Consider the following 14,715-nt stretch of genomic DNA (forward strand, 5'->3'; position numbering starts at 1 on the left):
GGTCCGACTTGGAGCGGGCGTCGGCGGCGCGAGCGGGCATCGGACTCCTTCGGGAGTCCGGCGACTCCACAACGGGGCGACGCGTGGAGGGCGGTGGCGCGGGGCTGGGCCTGCCCAGAAACGTTTTTTTAAACGATTTCCGTGCAGAAGAAAATCCTAATAAAATATATTTAAAAAATTCTAAAAATTTCAGAAACAATTTTCACCGTCCAAACCTAATATTTAGGACAAGATGAACATTTTTTTGGACTAAAAGCAATTTTTTTTAAAATGCATGTTTTCTCTAATTCAAAATAAAATAGCAAAAAAAAAACTCAAATGAAATAATAATTTGATTTCAAAATTTCTTCTCCAATATTTCTACAGTTTGGAAGAAGTCATTTTATCTTCTCTCATTTATTTTATTGTTGGAAATAATTGGAGAGAAATTATTAAAATCAAATTGATCCTGTTTTCAAATTTGAAATAAATTCAGATATGTAAATTTTGTGAAACCTCCAACTCTCTCCTTGGGTCCTTGAGTTGCTTAAGATTTCTAGGATCACAACCAAATGCAAATTAAAATATGATATGCATATGATGATCTATGTATACCATCCAAATTGAAAATTGGGATGTTACAAACCTACCTCCCTTAAGATGAATCTCGCCCTCGAGATTCGGGTTGGTCAGCAAAAAGGTTTGGGTGGTCCTTGTAGAGGTTTTCTTCTCGCTCCCAGGTGGCTTCCTCCTTGGTATGGTGGCTCCATTGAACTTTGCAAAACTTGATACCTTGCTGCGAGTAACACGGCTGGAAAACTCGAGAATCTTGACGGGTTTCTCTTCGTAGGTCAGATCACTATCTAGCTGAATCGCTTCCAGTGGCACTATATCTCTCAGACAAGTATCGGCCATCTCAGCGTGGCACTTCTTCAACTGGCAAACGTGAAACACATCATGAACTCCTGACAATCTTTCGGGCGGTTCCAACTTGTACACAACTTCTCCCATGCGTTCCAAAACTTTGTATGGTCCCACAAAACATGGTGCTAGCTTTCCCTTGACTCCAAAACGCTTAACTCGTCGAAGTGGGGACACACGAAGATATGCTCTATCTCCGACTTCGTAGGCTACCTCATTGCGTTTAGTATCCGCATAACTCTTCTGCCTGGACTAGGCTACCTTAAGTCTCCCTCAAATCAACTTAACTTTCTCCTCAGACTCTCTGATTAAGTCTGGTCCGAACAACTGTCGATCTCCAACTTCATCCCACGATAACGGTGTCCTACACCTCCTTCCGTACAAAGCTTCGAAAGGGGCCATCTTCAAACTGGCTTGATAACTGTTGTTACAGGAGAATTCTGCATAGGGCAAATTGTCATCCCAACTAGATCCATAGCGCACAAGCTCTCAACATGTCCTCCAGAATCTGATTGACTCTCTCGGTCTGTCCATCTGTCTGTGGATCAAAGGCTGTACTGAACTCTAGACTAGTACCCAATGTTTCATGCAACTGATTCCAAAACTTTGAAGTAAACTGTGTTCCTCTATCTGATACGATGGTCCTCGGAACTCCATGCAGACATACGATCCTGGTCATGTATATCTTTGCCAACTTAGACTCATATAAGTTGTCTTCACAGGGATGAAATGGGCTACTTTCGTCAAACGATCAACTACAACCCAGATCGAGTCATAGCCTGAAGGAGTCCTGGGTAATCCAGTGATAAAATCCATGCCAAGTTTATCCCACTTCCATTCGGGTATTGGCAAAGGCTGTAGCAATCCTGCTGGTTTTTGCTCTGCCTTAACTCTCTGACACACATCACATACTACTACATACTCGGCAATATCCTTCTTCATTCCTATCCACCAGAAACTTTCCTTCAAATCCAGATACATCTTGGTATTGCCTGGATGAATCGACTAAGGCGAATCGTGAGCCTCCTGAAGAATGAACTTCCTGATCTCAGGGTCATTAGGCACATAAATACGATCCTCAAACCATAGTGTCGTGCTCATCCTCACGAAATCCTTTGGCCTTCCCTTTACTCATCCTTTCCTTTATTTCAGCAATCTCCTTGTTTGTCTTCTGGGCTTCTCTGATCTTACCCAACAAAGTAGACTGAATTTCCAACGCTGCAACATAACCTCTCAGAACTATCTCCAAGCATAGCTCTCGAAGGTCGTCGGCTAACTCCTTAGGTAATCCTCCGGTCATGAGCGTGTTAACATAACTCTTGCGGCTCAACGCGTCTGCTACGACATTGGCCTTTCCTGGATGATAATGCAATCTCATGTCACAATCCTTTATGAGCTCCAACCATCTCTTTTGCCCGAGGTTTAACTCCTTCTGCGTGAAGATGTACTTCGAACTCTTATGATCTGTGTAAACATCACAACGATTACCGATGAGAAAGTGTCTCCATGTCTTGAGTGCATGCACTACGGCTGCTAACTCCAAATCATGTGTAGCATAATTCAACTCATGAAGTCGAAGCTGTCGTGAGGCATATGAAACAACTCTTCCGTCCTGCATAAGCACTCCTCCAAGTCCTCGACGTGAAGCGTCGCAATACACCTGGAAATCCTTGCGTATATCTGGGAGAATCAGCACTGGGGTTGTAACCAAACGTTTCTTCAACTCCTGAAAACTGGCCTCACAATCCCCAGTCCATTTAAACTTGGTGTCCTTCTTCAATAACTCTGTCATGGGCTTCGCAATCTTGAAAAAATTCTCAATAAATCTCCAATAATAACCCGCGAGTCCAAGAAAACTTCTGATCTCTCCCACTGAGGTGAGTGCCAACCATTTAGTGACAGAAGCAACCTTGGTAGGGTCTACTGCTATTCCTTCTCCGGATATAACATGTGCGAGAAATCCAACTTCCTTCAACCAAAACTCACATTTGCTGAACTTGGCTTACACCTGATGTTCCCTGAGCTTCTCGAGAACCAAATGCAAATGTTCCTTATGCTCTTCTTAATTCTTTGAGTAGACCAATATGTCATCAACGAACACCATGACGAATTTATCCAAAAACTCCATGAACACCTTGTTCATCATACTCATGAAATAGGCAGGGGCGTTAGTCAAATCAAATGACATAACTGTATAGTCATATAGCCCATACCTCATGGTAAATGTTATCTTAGGTATATCCTGCTCTAGGATCTTCAACTGGTGATAACCTGATCGAAGATCGATCTTGGAGAAAACCTTAGCTCCCTGCAGCTGGTCAAAAAAATCATTGATCATCGGCAGAGGGTATTTATTCTTGATCGTCACTTCATTTAGCGCACGATAATCAACAACCATCTTCAAAGATCCATCCTTCTTCTCCACTAGAAGCACTGGGGCTCCTCAAGGTGATGAACTTGGTCGAATATAACCTTTCTCCAGTAACTCCTTAATCCGCTTCTTAATTTCTTCCAGATCATTTGCGGGCATCCGATACGGTCTCTTTGATATTGGTCCGGTGCCTGGCAATAACTCAATCAAAAACTCAATATCTTGATCTGGTGGCATGCCTGGTAACTCCTCCAGAAATACATCGGGATAATCCTTCACCACTGGTGCTTCCTCCTGAACAACTCCTGATAAGGAATTCACCCGAGTCCTCCTCGGCGCATGCCTAGACAAATACTTGATCCTTTTTCCTTCTGTGGTGGTGAGAAGAATTGATTTACTAGCGCAATCGATGTTTCCCTCATACTTGGATAGCAAATCCATGCCTAGTATCACATCCAATCCTTGTGACTCCAGGATAATTAGGTCGGTGGGGAAAACATGTCTACCTATGGTTACTGGCAACGTATAGCATCCCCTACTAGCCATACTCTGCTCCTAGGGAACTTAGTAACATAGGTGACTTAAGGGCTAATGTTGGCAACTTATACTTGTCCACAAATCTCCTTGATATGAATGAATGAGATGCACCAGTATCGAAAAGAACAAGTGTTGTAAATGCATTAATCAAAAACTTACCGACAACTGCGTCGGGTTGATCCTCAATCTCCTCCACACTGACGTGGTTCACCCGACCTTTGGTGAAGGGGTTGGGATTCTTCATAAAACTTCCATTGCCATTTCCATTCTTTGCTTCAGGACACTCAGTGGCATAATGTCTGGTCTTCCCGCACTTGAAACAAGTAATGTGACTCAGATCCCTCTTGGCGGGTGTTGCGGGTTGGAACGGTTCTGACTGTTGCTTCCTCCATTCCCATTGCCATTCTTGGGGCCACTGTGGTTGTGTGAACTTCCTCCATTGTGTGAATATCCTACATGGTTATGCCCCCATGGTTATGAGTATGTACTCCCGAGTACGGGGAATAGCGGGGCTTCTGCTGAGCTCCAGAAGTGTACCTTCCCTGTCTATATTTCCTCTTGCGATTGTCAATCTGTTGCTGCTTGCCTTCTATCATGAGGGCCCTGTATACCAACTCCTGGTAGTTGTTGAAGGTTGCCACCATCAACTTCATGCTCAGCTCATCATTGGGTCCCTCAAGAAACTTCTCCTGTTTCACGGCATCTGTGGTCACATCATCTGGGGCATATCATGCTAACTTGCTAAACACATCCACGTACTGTCCCACTGTACAACCTCCTTGGCGCAAGTTGCGAAACTCGTGCTTCTTCATGCTCATAGCTCCTACTGAAACATGGGCGGTGCAGAAAGCCTCCTGAAACTGATCCCATGTAACTGTTTCAATGGAGTAAGTGGTGGTGAAGTTCTCCCACCAAGATGCTGCAGGTCCATCAAGCTGATGTGCAGCAAAGCGCACCCTTTCCGCATCTGTGCATACTACAGTGGTAAGATCTCTTCCAATATTGCGGAGCCAATCATCTGCAACAATCGGCTCGGTGCTGCTAGAGAACACCGGCGGTTTCAACCTCAGAAAACTGGCTAGATTGTCAATGGGGGGGGTGGTGGTGGTGGGTTGTTGTTGTTGTTGTTGCCTTGGTTCTGGTTCTGAACTAGCATCTGCATCAAGGCATTCTGCTGCTGGATCAACTGGGTGAGCTTTGGTGGGTACACGAATCTATTGTCACGTCTCGGAGGCATTTGATGGGTTAGAAGGGGGTGAGAAAACAGAATAGAATAAGGTCCAAGAGAGATTCACTACCCATATGCACATGAGGCAAACACAATCAATTCACTTCATTCAGTATCAAACAAGGTTCACACGAAGGATCTAACTACGATTACAAATCGATCGATGCTAACTACTTGGAAGAATACTACTAGTAACATGGTGGTCGTCTAGAAATTTTGATCGGAGGAAGACTCCATGATGTCTACTCCAGCTTCGTCAACGTAGTCGTCATCACTGTCCGTGTCGGTGTCGTCCAAGATGATGTAATCCTCTGAACGGATCTCCTTTCCAGGTTCTCGCTTATGGTTCTCCACGGGTAGGCCTAGCTTCCTCTTCAGGTCTTCATGCTTCTCTAGTAGTACAACAATTTCTTCCTCATATCCATCGCGTGTTGACTTGAGTTCCTCTTCTAGCTCGATATTCTTCTTCATCAGCTTCCTGATCTTCTCCATGTTGAAGCACAATTGATTCTCGTATCGGCGAATGTGGTCACCCATCCCCTGAATGTAAGCTGCAATTGACCCATCCTTCCTGGTACGAATCATCTCCCATTCCTCGTCTCGGCGTCCACATATTTGATAAATGGTGTTTTCCAGCTCCTTGTGATACACCTCACATATGCGTCCAAAAGTGATGTGGGCTTCCATGCTCTTTCCCAAACTCCAACTTGGTGCATCCAGGTAGAAATCAATAGGCTCCGTTGTTGCCGCAAATGTCCTCCCAGGTACCCAAACTTTGATCTTCCAGCGCTCCTCTTCCGGTAAAGTTGCAGAGAAAGTTCTAGTGAAGCTTGGTAGTCCGATGTTCAACTACTTAGTGACTTCGTTCAAGTGTCGTCCGAAATGGGTGTCGTCATCCGGCTGAGTGAACTTGTTCCTGGGGTTCGCCATCTATAGAGTAGAAATAGAGGAGAATTAGAAATGAGCAAAGAAGAGAAATCCTGTGGCTTATCCTAGTGGTCGCGTCCTACAGTCAGCGTGTGCTCTGATTGAAGGAAATATGCCCTAGAGGCAATAATAAAGTTATTATTTATTTCCTCATATCATGATAAATGTTTATTATTCATGCTAGAATTGTATTAACCGGAAGCATGATACATGTGTGAATACATAGACCAACATAACGTCACTAGTATGCCTCTACTTGACTAGCTCATTAATCAAAGATGGTTTTGTTTCCTAACCATAGACATGTGTTTTCATTTGATTAACGGGATCACATCATTAGGAGAATGATGTGATTGACATGACCCATTCCGTTAGCCTAGCACTTGATCGTTTAGTATATTGCTATTGCTTTCTTCATGACTTATACATGTTCCTGTAACTATGAGATTATGCAACTCCCGTTTACCCGAGGAACACTTTGGGTGCTACCAAACGTCACAACGTAACTGGGTGATTATAAAGGAGTACTACAGGTGTCTCCGAAGGTACATGTTGGGTTGGTGTATTTTGAGATTAGGTTTTGTCACTCCGATGGTCGGAGAGGTATCTCTGGGCCCTCTCGGTAATGCACATCACTATAACCCTTGCAAGCAATGTAGCTAATGAGTTAGTTACGGAATGATGCATTACGTAATGAGTAAAGAGACTTGCCGGTAACGAGATTGAAATAGGTATTGGATACCAACGATCGAATCTCGGGCAAGTAACATACCGATGACAAAGGGAACAACGTATGTTGTTATGCGCTTTGACCAATAAAGATCTTCGTAGAATATGTAGGAGCCAATATGGGCATCCAGGTTCCGCTATTGGTTATTGACCGAGAATAGTTCTAGGTCATGTCTACATAGTTCTCGAACCCATAGGGTCCGCACGCTTAATGTTACGATGACAGTTTTATTATGAGTTTATAAGTTTTGATGTACCGAAGTTTGTTCGGAGTCCTGGATGTGATCACGGACATGACGAGGAGTCTCGAAATGGTTGAGACATAAAGATTGATATATTGGACGACTATATTCGGACACCGGAAGTGTTCCGGGCGTTTTCGGAGAAAACCGGAGTGCCGGAGGGTTACCGGAATCCCCCTGGGAGAAGTAATGGGCCTTATGGGCCTTAGTGGAGAGAGAGAGGGGCAGCCAGCATGGGCCGCGTGCCCCCTCCCCCTCTGGTCCGAATTGGACTAGGAGGGGGGGGGGGCGCCCCCCTCTTTCCCTCTCCCTCTCCCCCTTCCTTCCCCCTCCTAGTAGGAGTAGGAAAGAGGGAGTCTACTCCTACTAGGAGGAGGACTCCTCCTCCTTGGCGCGCCCACAAGGGCCGGCCGGCCTCCCCCTTGCTCCTTTATATACGGGGCAGGGGGCACCCTAGAACACACAAGTTGATCTACGTGATCGTTCCTTAGCCGTGTGCGGTGCCCCCTCCACCATATTCCATTTCGGTCATATCATCGCGGAGTTTAGGCGAAGCTCTGCGCCGGTAGAACATCATCATCGTCACCACGCCGTCGTGCTGACGGAACTCATCCCCGACACTTTGCTAGATCAGAGTCCGGGGATCGTCATCGAGCTGAACGTGTGCTGAACTCGGAGGTGCCCTACATTCGGTACTTGGATCGGTCGGATCGTGAAGACGTACGACTACATCAACCGCGTTGTCATAACGCTTCCGCTTACGGTCTACGAGGGTACATGGACAATACTCTCCCCTCTCGTTGCTATGCATCACCATGATCTTGCGTGCGCGTAGGAATTTTTTTGAAATTACTTCGTTCCCCAACAGTGGCATCCGAGCCTGGTTTTATGCGTAGATGTCATATGCACGAGTAGAACACAAGTGAGTTGTGGGCGATACAAGTCATACTGCTTACCAGCATGTCATACTTTGGTTCGGCAGTATTGTGAGATGAAGCGGCCCGGACCGACATTACGCGTACGCTTACGCGAGGCTGGTTTCACCGTTACGAGCACTCGTGCTTAAAGGTGGCTGGCGGGTGTCTGTCTCTCTCACTTTAGCTGAATCGAGTGTGGCTACGCCCGGTCCTTGCGAAGGTTAAAACAACACTAACTTGACGAACTATCGTTGTGATTTTGATGCGTAGGTTAGAACGGTTCTTGCTAAGCCCGTAGCAGCCACGTAAAATTTGCAACAACAAAGTAGAGGACGTCTAACTTGTTTTTGCAGGGCATGTTGTGATGTGATATGGTCAAGACGTGATGCTATATTTTATTGTATGAGATGATCATGTTTTGTAACCGAAGTTATCGGCAACTGGCAGGAGCCATATGGTTGTCGCTTTATTGTATGAAATGCAAACGCCCTGTAATTGCTTTATTTTATCACTAAGCGGTAGCGATAGTCGTAGAAGCAATAGATGGCGTAAACGACAACGATGCTACGATGGAGATCAAGGTGTCGCGCCGGTGATGATGGTGATCACGACGGTGCTTCGAAGATGGAGATCACAAGCACAAGATGATGATGGCCATATCATATCACTTATATTGATTGCATGTGATGTTTATCCTTATGCATCTTATCTTGCTTTGATTGACGGTAGCATTTTAAGATGATCTCTCACTAAAATTATCAAGAAGTGTTCTCCCTGAGTATGCACCGTTGCGAAAGTTCTTCGTGCTGAGACACCACGTGATGATCGGGTGTGATATGCTCTACTTTCAAATACAACGGGTGCAAAACAGTTGCACACGCGGAATACTCAGGTTAAACTTGACGAGCCTAGCATATAACAGATATGGCCTCGGAACACGGAGACCGAAAGGTCGAGCGTGAATCATATAGTAGATATGATCAACATATTGATGTTCACCATTGAAACTACTCCATCTCACGTGACGATCGGACATGGTGTAGTTGATATCGATCACGTAATCACTTAGAGGATTAGAGGGATGTCTATCTAAGTGGGAGTTCTTAAGTAATATGATTAATTGAACTTAAATTTATCATGAACTTAGTACCTGATAGTATTTTGCTTGTCTATGTTTGTTGTAGATAGATGGCTCGTGCTGTTGTTCCATTGAATTTTAATGCGTTCCTTGAGAAAGCAAAGTTGAAAGATGATGGTAGCAATTACATGGACTGGGTCTGTAACCTGAGGATTATCCTCATTGCTGCACAGAAGAATTATGTCCTGGAAGCACCGCTGGGTGCCAGGCCTGCTACTGATGCAACTGACGACGTTAAGAACGTCTGGCAGAGCAAAGCTGATGACTACTCGATAGTTCAGTGTGCCATGCTTTACGGCTTAGAACCGGGTCTTCAACGACGTTTTGAACGTCATGGAGCATATGAGATGTTCCAGGAGTTGAAGTTAATATTTCAAGCAAATGCTCGGATTGAGAGATATGAAGTCTCCAATAAGTTCTATAGCTGCAAGATGGAGTAGAATAGTTCTGTCAGTGAACACATACTCAAAATGTCTGGGTATAACAATCACTTGATTCAACTGGGAGTTAATCTTCTTGATGATAGTGTCATTGACAGAATTCTTCAATCACTGCCACCAAGCTACAAGAGCTTCGTGATGAACTATAATATGCAAGGGATGGACAAGACTATTCCCGAGCTCTTCGCAATGCTAAAAGCCGCGGAGGTAGAAATCAAGAAGGAGCATCAAGTGTTGATGGTTAACAAGACCACCAGTTTCAAGAAAAAGGGCAAAGGGAAGAAGAAGGGGAACTTCAAGAAGAACAGCAAACAAGTTGCTGCTCAAGAGAAGAAACCCAAATCTGGACCTAAGCCTGAGACTGAGTGCTTCTACTGCAAGCAGACTGGACACTGGAAGCGGAACTGCACCAAGTATTTGGCGGATAAGAAGGATGGCAAAGTGAACAAAGGTATATGTGATATACATGTTATTGATGTGTACCTTACTAATGCTCGCAGTAGTACCTGGGTATTTGATACTGGTTCTGTTGCTAATATTTGCAACTCGAAACAGGGACTATGGATTAAGCGAAGATTGGCTAAGGACGAGGTGACGATGCGCGTGGGAAATGGTTCCAAAGTCGATGTGATCGCGGTCGGCACGCTACCTCTACATCTACCATCGGGATTAGTTTTAGACCTAAATAATTGTTATTTGGTGCCAGCGTTGAGCATGAACATTATATCTGGATCTTGTTTGATGCGAGACGGTTATTCATTTAAATCATAGAATAATGGTTGTTCTATTTATATGAGTAATATCTTTTATGGTCATGCACCCTTGAGGAGTGGTCTATTTTTGTTGAATCTCGATAGTAGTGATACACATATTCATAGTGTTGAAACCAAAAGATGCAGAGTTGATAATGATAGTGCAACTTATTTGTGGCACTGCCGTTTAGGTCATATCGGTGTAAAGCGCATGAAGAAACTCCATACTGATGGGCTTTTGGAATCACTTGATTATGAATCACTTGGTACTTGCGAACCGTGCCTCATGGGCAAGATGACTAAAACGCCGTTCTCCGTAACTATGGAGCGAGCAACTGATTTGTTGGAAATCATACATACTGATGTTTGTTGTCCAATAAATGTTGAGGCTCGTGGCGGGTATCGTTATTTTCTCACCTTCACAGATGATTTGAGCAGATATGGGTATATCTACTTAATGAAACACAAGTCTGATACATTTGAAAAGTTCAAAGAATTTCAGAGTGAAGTGGAAAATCATCGTAACAAGAAAATAAAATTTCTACGATCTGATCGTGGAGGAGAATATTTGAGTAACGAGTTTGGTCTACATTTGAAACAATGCGGAATAGTTTCGCAACTCACGCCACCCGAAACACCACAACGAAATGGTGTGTCCGAACGTCGTAATCGTACTTTACTAGATATGGTGCGATCTATGATGTCTCTTACTGATTTACCGCTATCGTTTTGGGGTTATGCTTTAGAGACGGCCGCATTCACGTTAAATAGGGCACCATCAAAATCCGTGGAGACGACGCCTCATGAACTGTGGTTTGGCAAGAAACCAAAGTTGTCGTTTCTTAAAGTTTGGGGCTGCGATGCTTATGTGAAGAAAGTTCAACCAGATAAGCTCGAACCCAAATCGGAGAAATGTGTCTTCATAGGATACCCAAAAGAAACTGTTGGGTACACCTTCTATCACAGATCTGAGGGCAAGATTTTCGTTGCTAAATTCGGATCCTTTCTAGAGAAGGAGTTTCTCTCGAAAGAAGTGAGTGGGAGGAAAGTAGAACTTGATGAGGTAACTGTACCTGCTCCCTTATTGGAAAGTAGTTCATCACAAGAACCGGTTCCTATGACAACTACACCAATTAGTGAGGAAGCTAATGATATTGATCATGAAACTTCGGATCAAGTTTCTACTGAACCTCATAGGTCTACCAGAGTAAGATCCGCACCAGAGTGGTACGGTAATCCTATTCTGGAAGTCATGTTACTTGACCATGATGAACTTACAAACTATGAGGAAGCGATGATGAGCCCAGATTCCGCAAAATGGCTAGAGGCCATGAAATCTGAGATCGGATCCATGTATGAGAACAAAGTATGGACTTTGGTTGACTTGCCCGATGATCGGCAAGCCATTGAGAATAAATGAATCTTTAAGAAGAAGACTGACGCTGATGGTAATGTAACTGTCTATAAAGCTCGACTTGTTGCGAAAGGTTTTCGACAAGTTCAAGGGGTTGACTACGATGAGACTTTCTCACCCGTAGCGATGCTTAAGTCTGTCCGAATCATGTTAGCAATTGCCGCATTTTATGATTATGAAATTTGGCAAATGGATGTAAAAACTGCATTCTTGAATGGATTTCTGAAAGAAGAGTTGTATATGATGCAACCAGAAGGTTTTGTTGATCCAAAAGGTGCTAACAAAGTGTGCAAACTCCAGCGATCCATTTATGGACTGGTGCAAGCATCTCGGAGTTGGAATAAACGCTTTGATAGTGTGATCAAAGCATATGGTTTTATACAGACTTTTGGAGAAGCCTGTATTTACAAGAAAGTGAGTGGGAGCTCTGTAGCATTTCTGATATTATATGTAGATGACATATTATTAATTGGAAATGATATAGAATTTCTGGATAGCATAAAGGGATACTTGAATAAAAGTTTTTCAATGAAAGACCTCGGTGAAGCTGCTTACATATTGGGCGTCAAGATTTATAGAGATAGATCAAGAAGCCTAATTGGACTTTCACAAAGCACATACCTTGATAAATTTTTGAAAAGGTTCAAAATGGATCAGGCAAAGAAAGGGTTCTAGCCCGTGCTACAAGGTGTGAAATTGAGTCAGACTCAATGCCCGACCACAGCAGAAGATAGAGAGAAAATGAAAGATGTTCCCTATGCTTCAGCCATAGGCTCTATCATGTATGCAATGTTGTGTACCAGAACTGACGTATGCTTAGCAATAAGCTTGGCAGGAAGGTACCAAAGTAATCCAGGAGTGGATCACTTGACAGCGGTCAAGAACATCCTGAAATACCTGAAAAGGACTAAGGATATGTTTCTCGTATATGGAGGTGACAAAGAGCTAGTCATAAATGGTTACGTCGATGCAAGCTTTGACACTGATCCGGACGATTCTAAATCGCAAACCGGATACGTGTTTTTATTAAACGGTGGAGCTGTAAGTTGGTGCAGTTCTAAACAAAGCGTCATGGCGGGATCTACATGTGAAGCGGAGTACATAGCTGCTTCGGAAGCAGCAAATGAAGGAGTCTGGATGAAGGAGTTCATTTCCGATCTAGGTGTCATACCTAGTGCATCGGGACCAATGAAGATCTTCTGTGACAATACTGGTGCAATTGCTTTGGCAAAGGAATCCAGATTTCACAAGAGGACCAAGCACATCAAGAGACGCTTCAATTCCATCCGGGACCAAGTCCAGGTGGGAGACATAGAGATTTACAAGATACATACGGATCTGAATGTTGCAGACCCATTGACTAAGCCTCTTCCATGAGCAAAACATGATCAGCACCAAGACTCCATGGGTGTTAGAATCATTACTGTGTAATCTAGATTATTGACTCTAGTGCAAGTGGGAGACTGAAGGAAATATGCCCTAGAGGCAATAATAAAGTTATTATTTATTTCCTCATATCATGATAAATTTTTATTATTCATGCTAGAATTGTATTAACCGGAAACATGATACATGTGTGAATACATAGACCAATATAACGTCACTAGTATGCCTCTACTTGACTAGCTCATTAATCAAAGATGGTTATGTTTCCTAACCATAGACATGTGTTGTCATTTGATTAACGGGATCACATCATTAGGAGAATGATGTGATTGACATGACCCATTCCGTTAGCCTAGCACTTGATCGTTTAGTATATTGCTATTGCTTTCTTCATGACTTATACATGTTCCTGTAACTATGAGATTATGCAACTCCCGTTTACCCGAGGAACACTTTGGGTGCTACCAAACGTCACAACGTAACTGGGTGATTATAAAGGAGTACTACATGTGTCTCCAAAGGTACATGTTGGGTTGGCGTATTTCGAGATTAGGTTTTGTCACTCCGATGGTCGGAGAGGTATCTCTGGGCCCTCTCGGTAATGCACATCACTATAACCCTTGCAAGCAATGTAGCTAATGAGTTAGTTACGGAATGATGCATTACGCAACGAGTAAATAGACTTGCCGGTAACGAGATTGAACTAGGTATTGGATACCGACGATCGAATCTCGGGCAAGTAACATACCGACGACAAAGGGAACAACGTATGTTGTTATGCGGTTTGACCGATAAAGATCTTTGTAGAATATGTAGGAGCCAATATGGGCATCTAGGTTCCGCTATTGGTTATTGACCGAGAATAGTTCTAGGTCATGTCTACATAGTTCTCGAACCCGTAGGGTCCGCACGCTTAACGTTACGATGACAGTTTTATTATGAATTTATAAGTTTTGATGTACTAAAGTTTGTTCGGAGTCCCAGATGAGATCACGGACATGACGAGGAGTCTCGAAATGGTCGAGACATAAAGATTGATATATTGGACGACTATATTCGGACACCGGAAGTGTTCCGGGCATTTTCGGAGAAAACCGGAGTGCTGGAGGGTTACCGGCGAAGTAATGGGCCTTATGGGCCTTAGTGGAGAGAGAGAGGGGTAGCCAGCATGGGCCGCGCGCCCCTCCCCTCTCTGGTCCGAATTGGACTAGGAGGGGGGGGGGGGCGGCGCCCCCCTCTTTCCCTCTCCCTCTCCCCCTTCCTTTCCCCCTCCTAGTAGGAGTAGGAAAGAGGGAGTCCTACTCCTACTAGGAGGAGGACTCCTCCTCCTTGGCGCGCCCACAAGGGCCGGCCGGCCTCCCCCCTTGCTCCTTTATATACGGGGGCAGGGGGGCACCCTAGAACACACAAGTTGATCTACGTGATCGTTCCTTAGCCGTGTGCGGTGCCCCCCTCCACCATATTCCACCTCGGTCATATCGTCGTGGAGTTTAGGCGAAGCCCTGCGCCGGTAGAACATCATCATCGTCACCATGCCATCATGCTGACGGAACTCATCCCCGACACTTTGCTGGATCAGAGTCCTGGGATCGTCATCGAGCTAAACGTGTGCTGAACTCGGAGGTGCCGTACGTTCGGTACTTGGATCGGTCGGATCGTGAAGACGTACGACTACATCATCCGCGTTGTCATAACGCTTCCGCTTATGGTCTACGAGGGTACGTGGACAATACT

The sequence above is a fragment of the Triticum dicoccoides genome, chromosome 6B (genome assembly GCF_002162155.2).
Source record: "Triticum dicoccoides isolate Atlit2015 ecotype Zavitan chromosome 6B, WEW_v2.0, whole genome shotgun sequence".
Lineage (NCBI taxonomy): Eukaryota > Viridiplantae > Streptophyta > Magnoliopsida > Poales > Poaceae > Triticum > Triticum dicoccoides.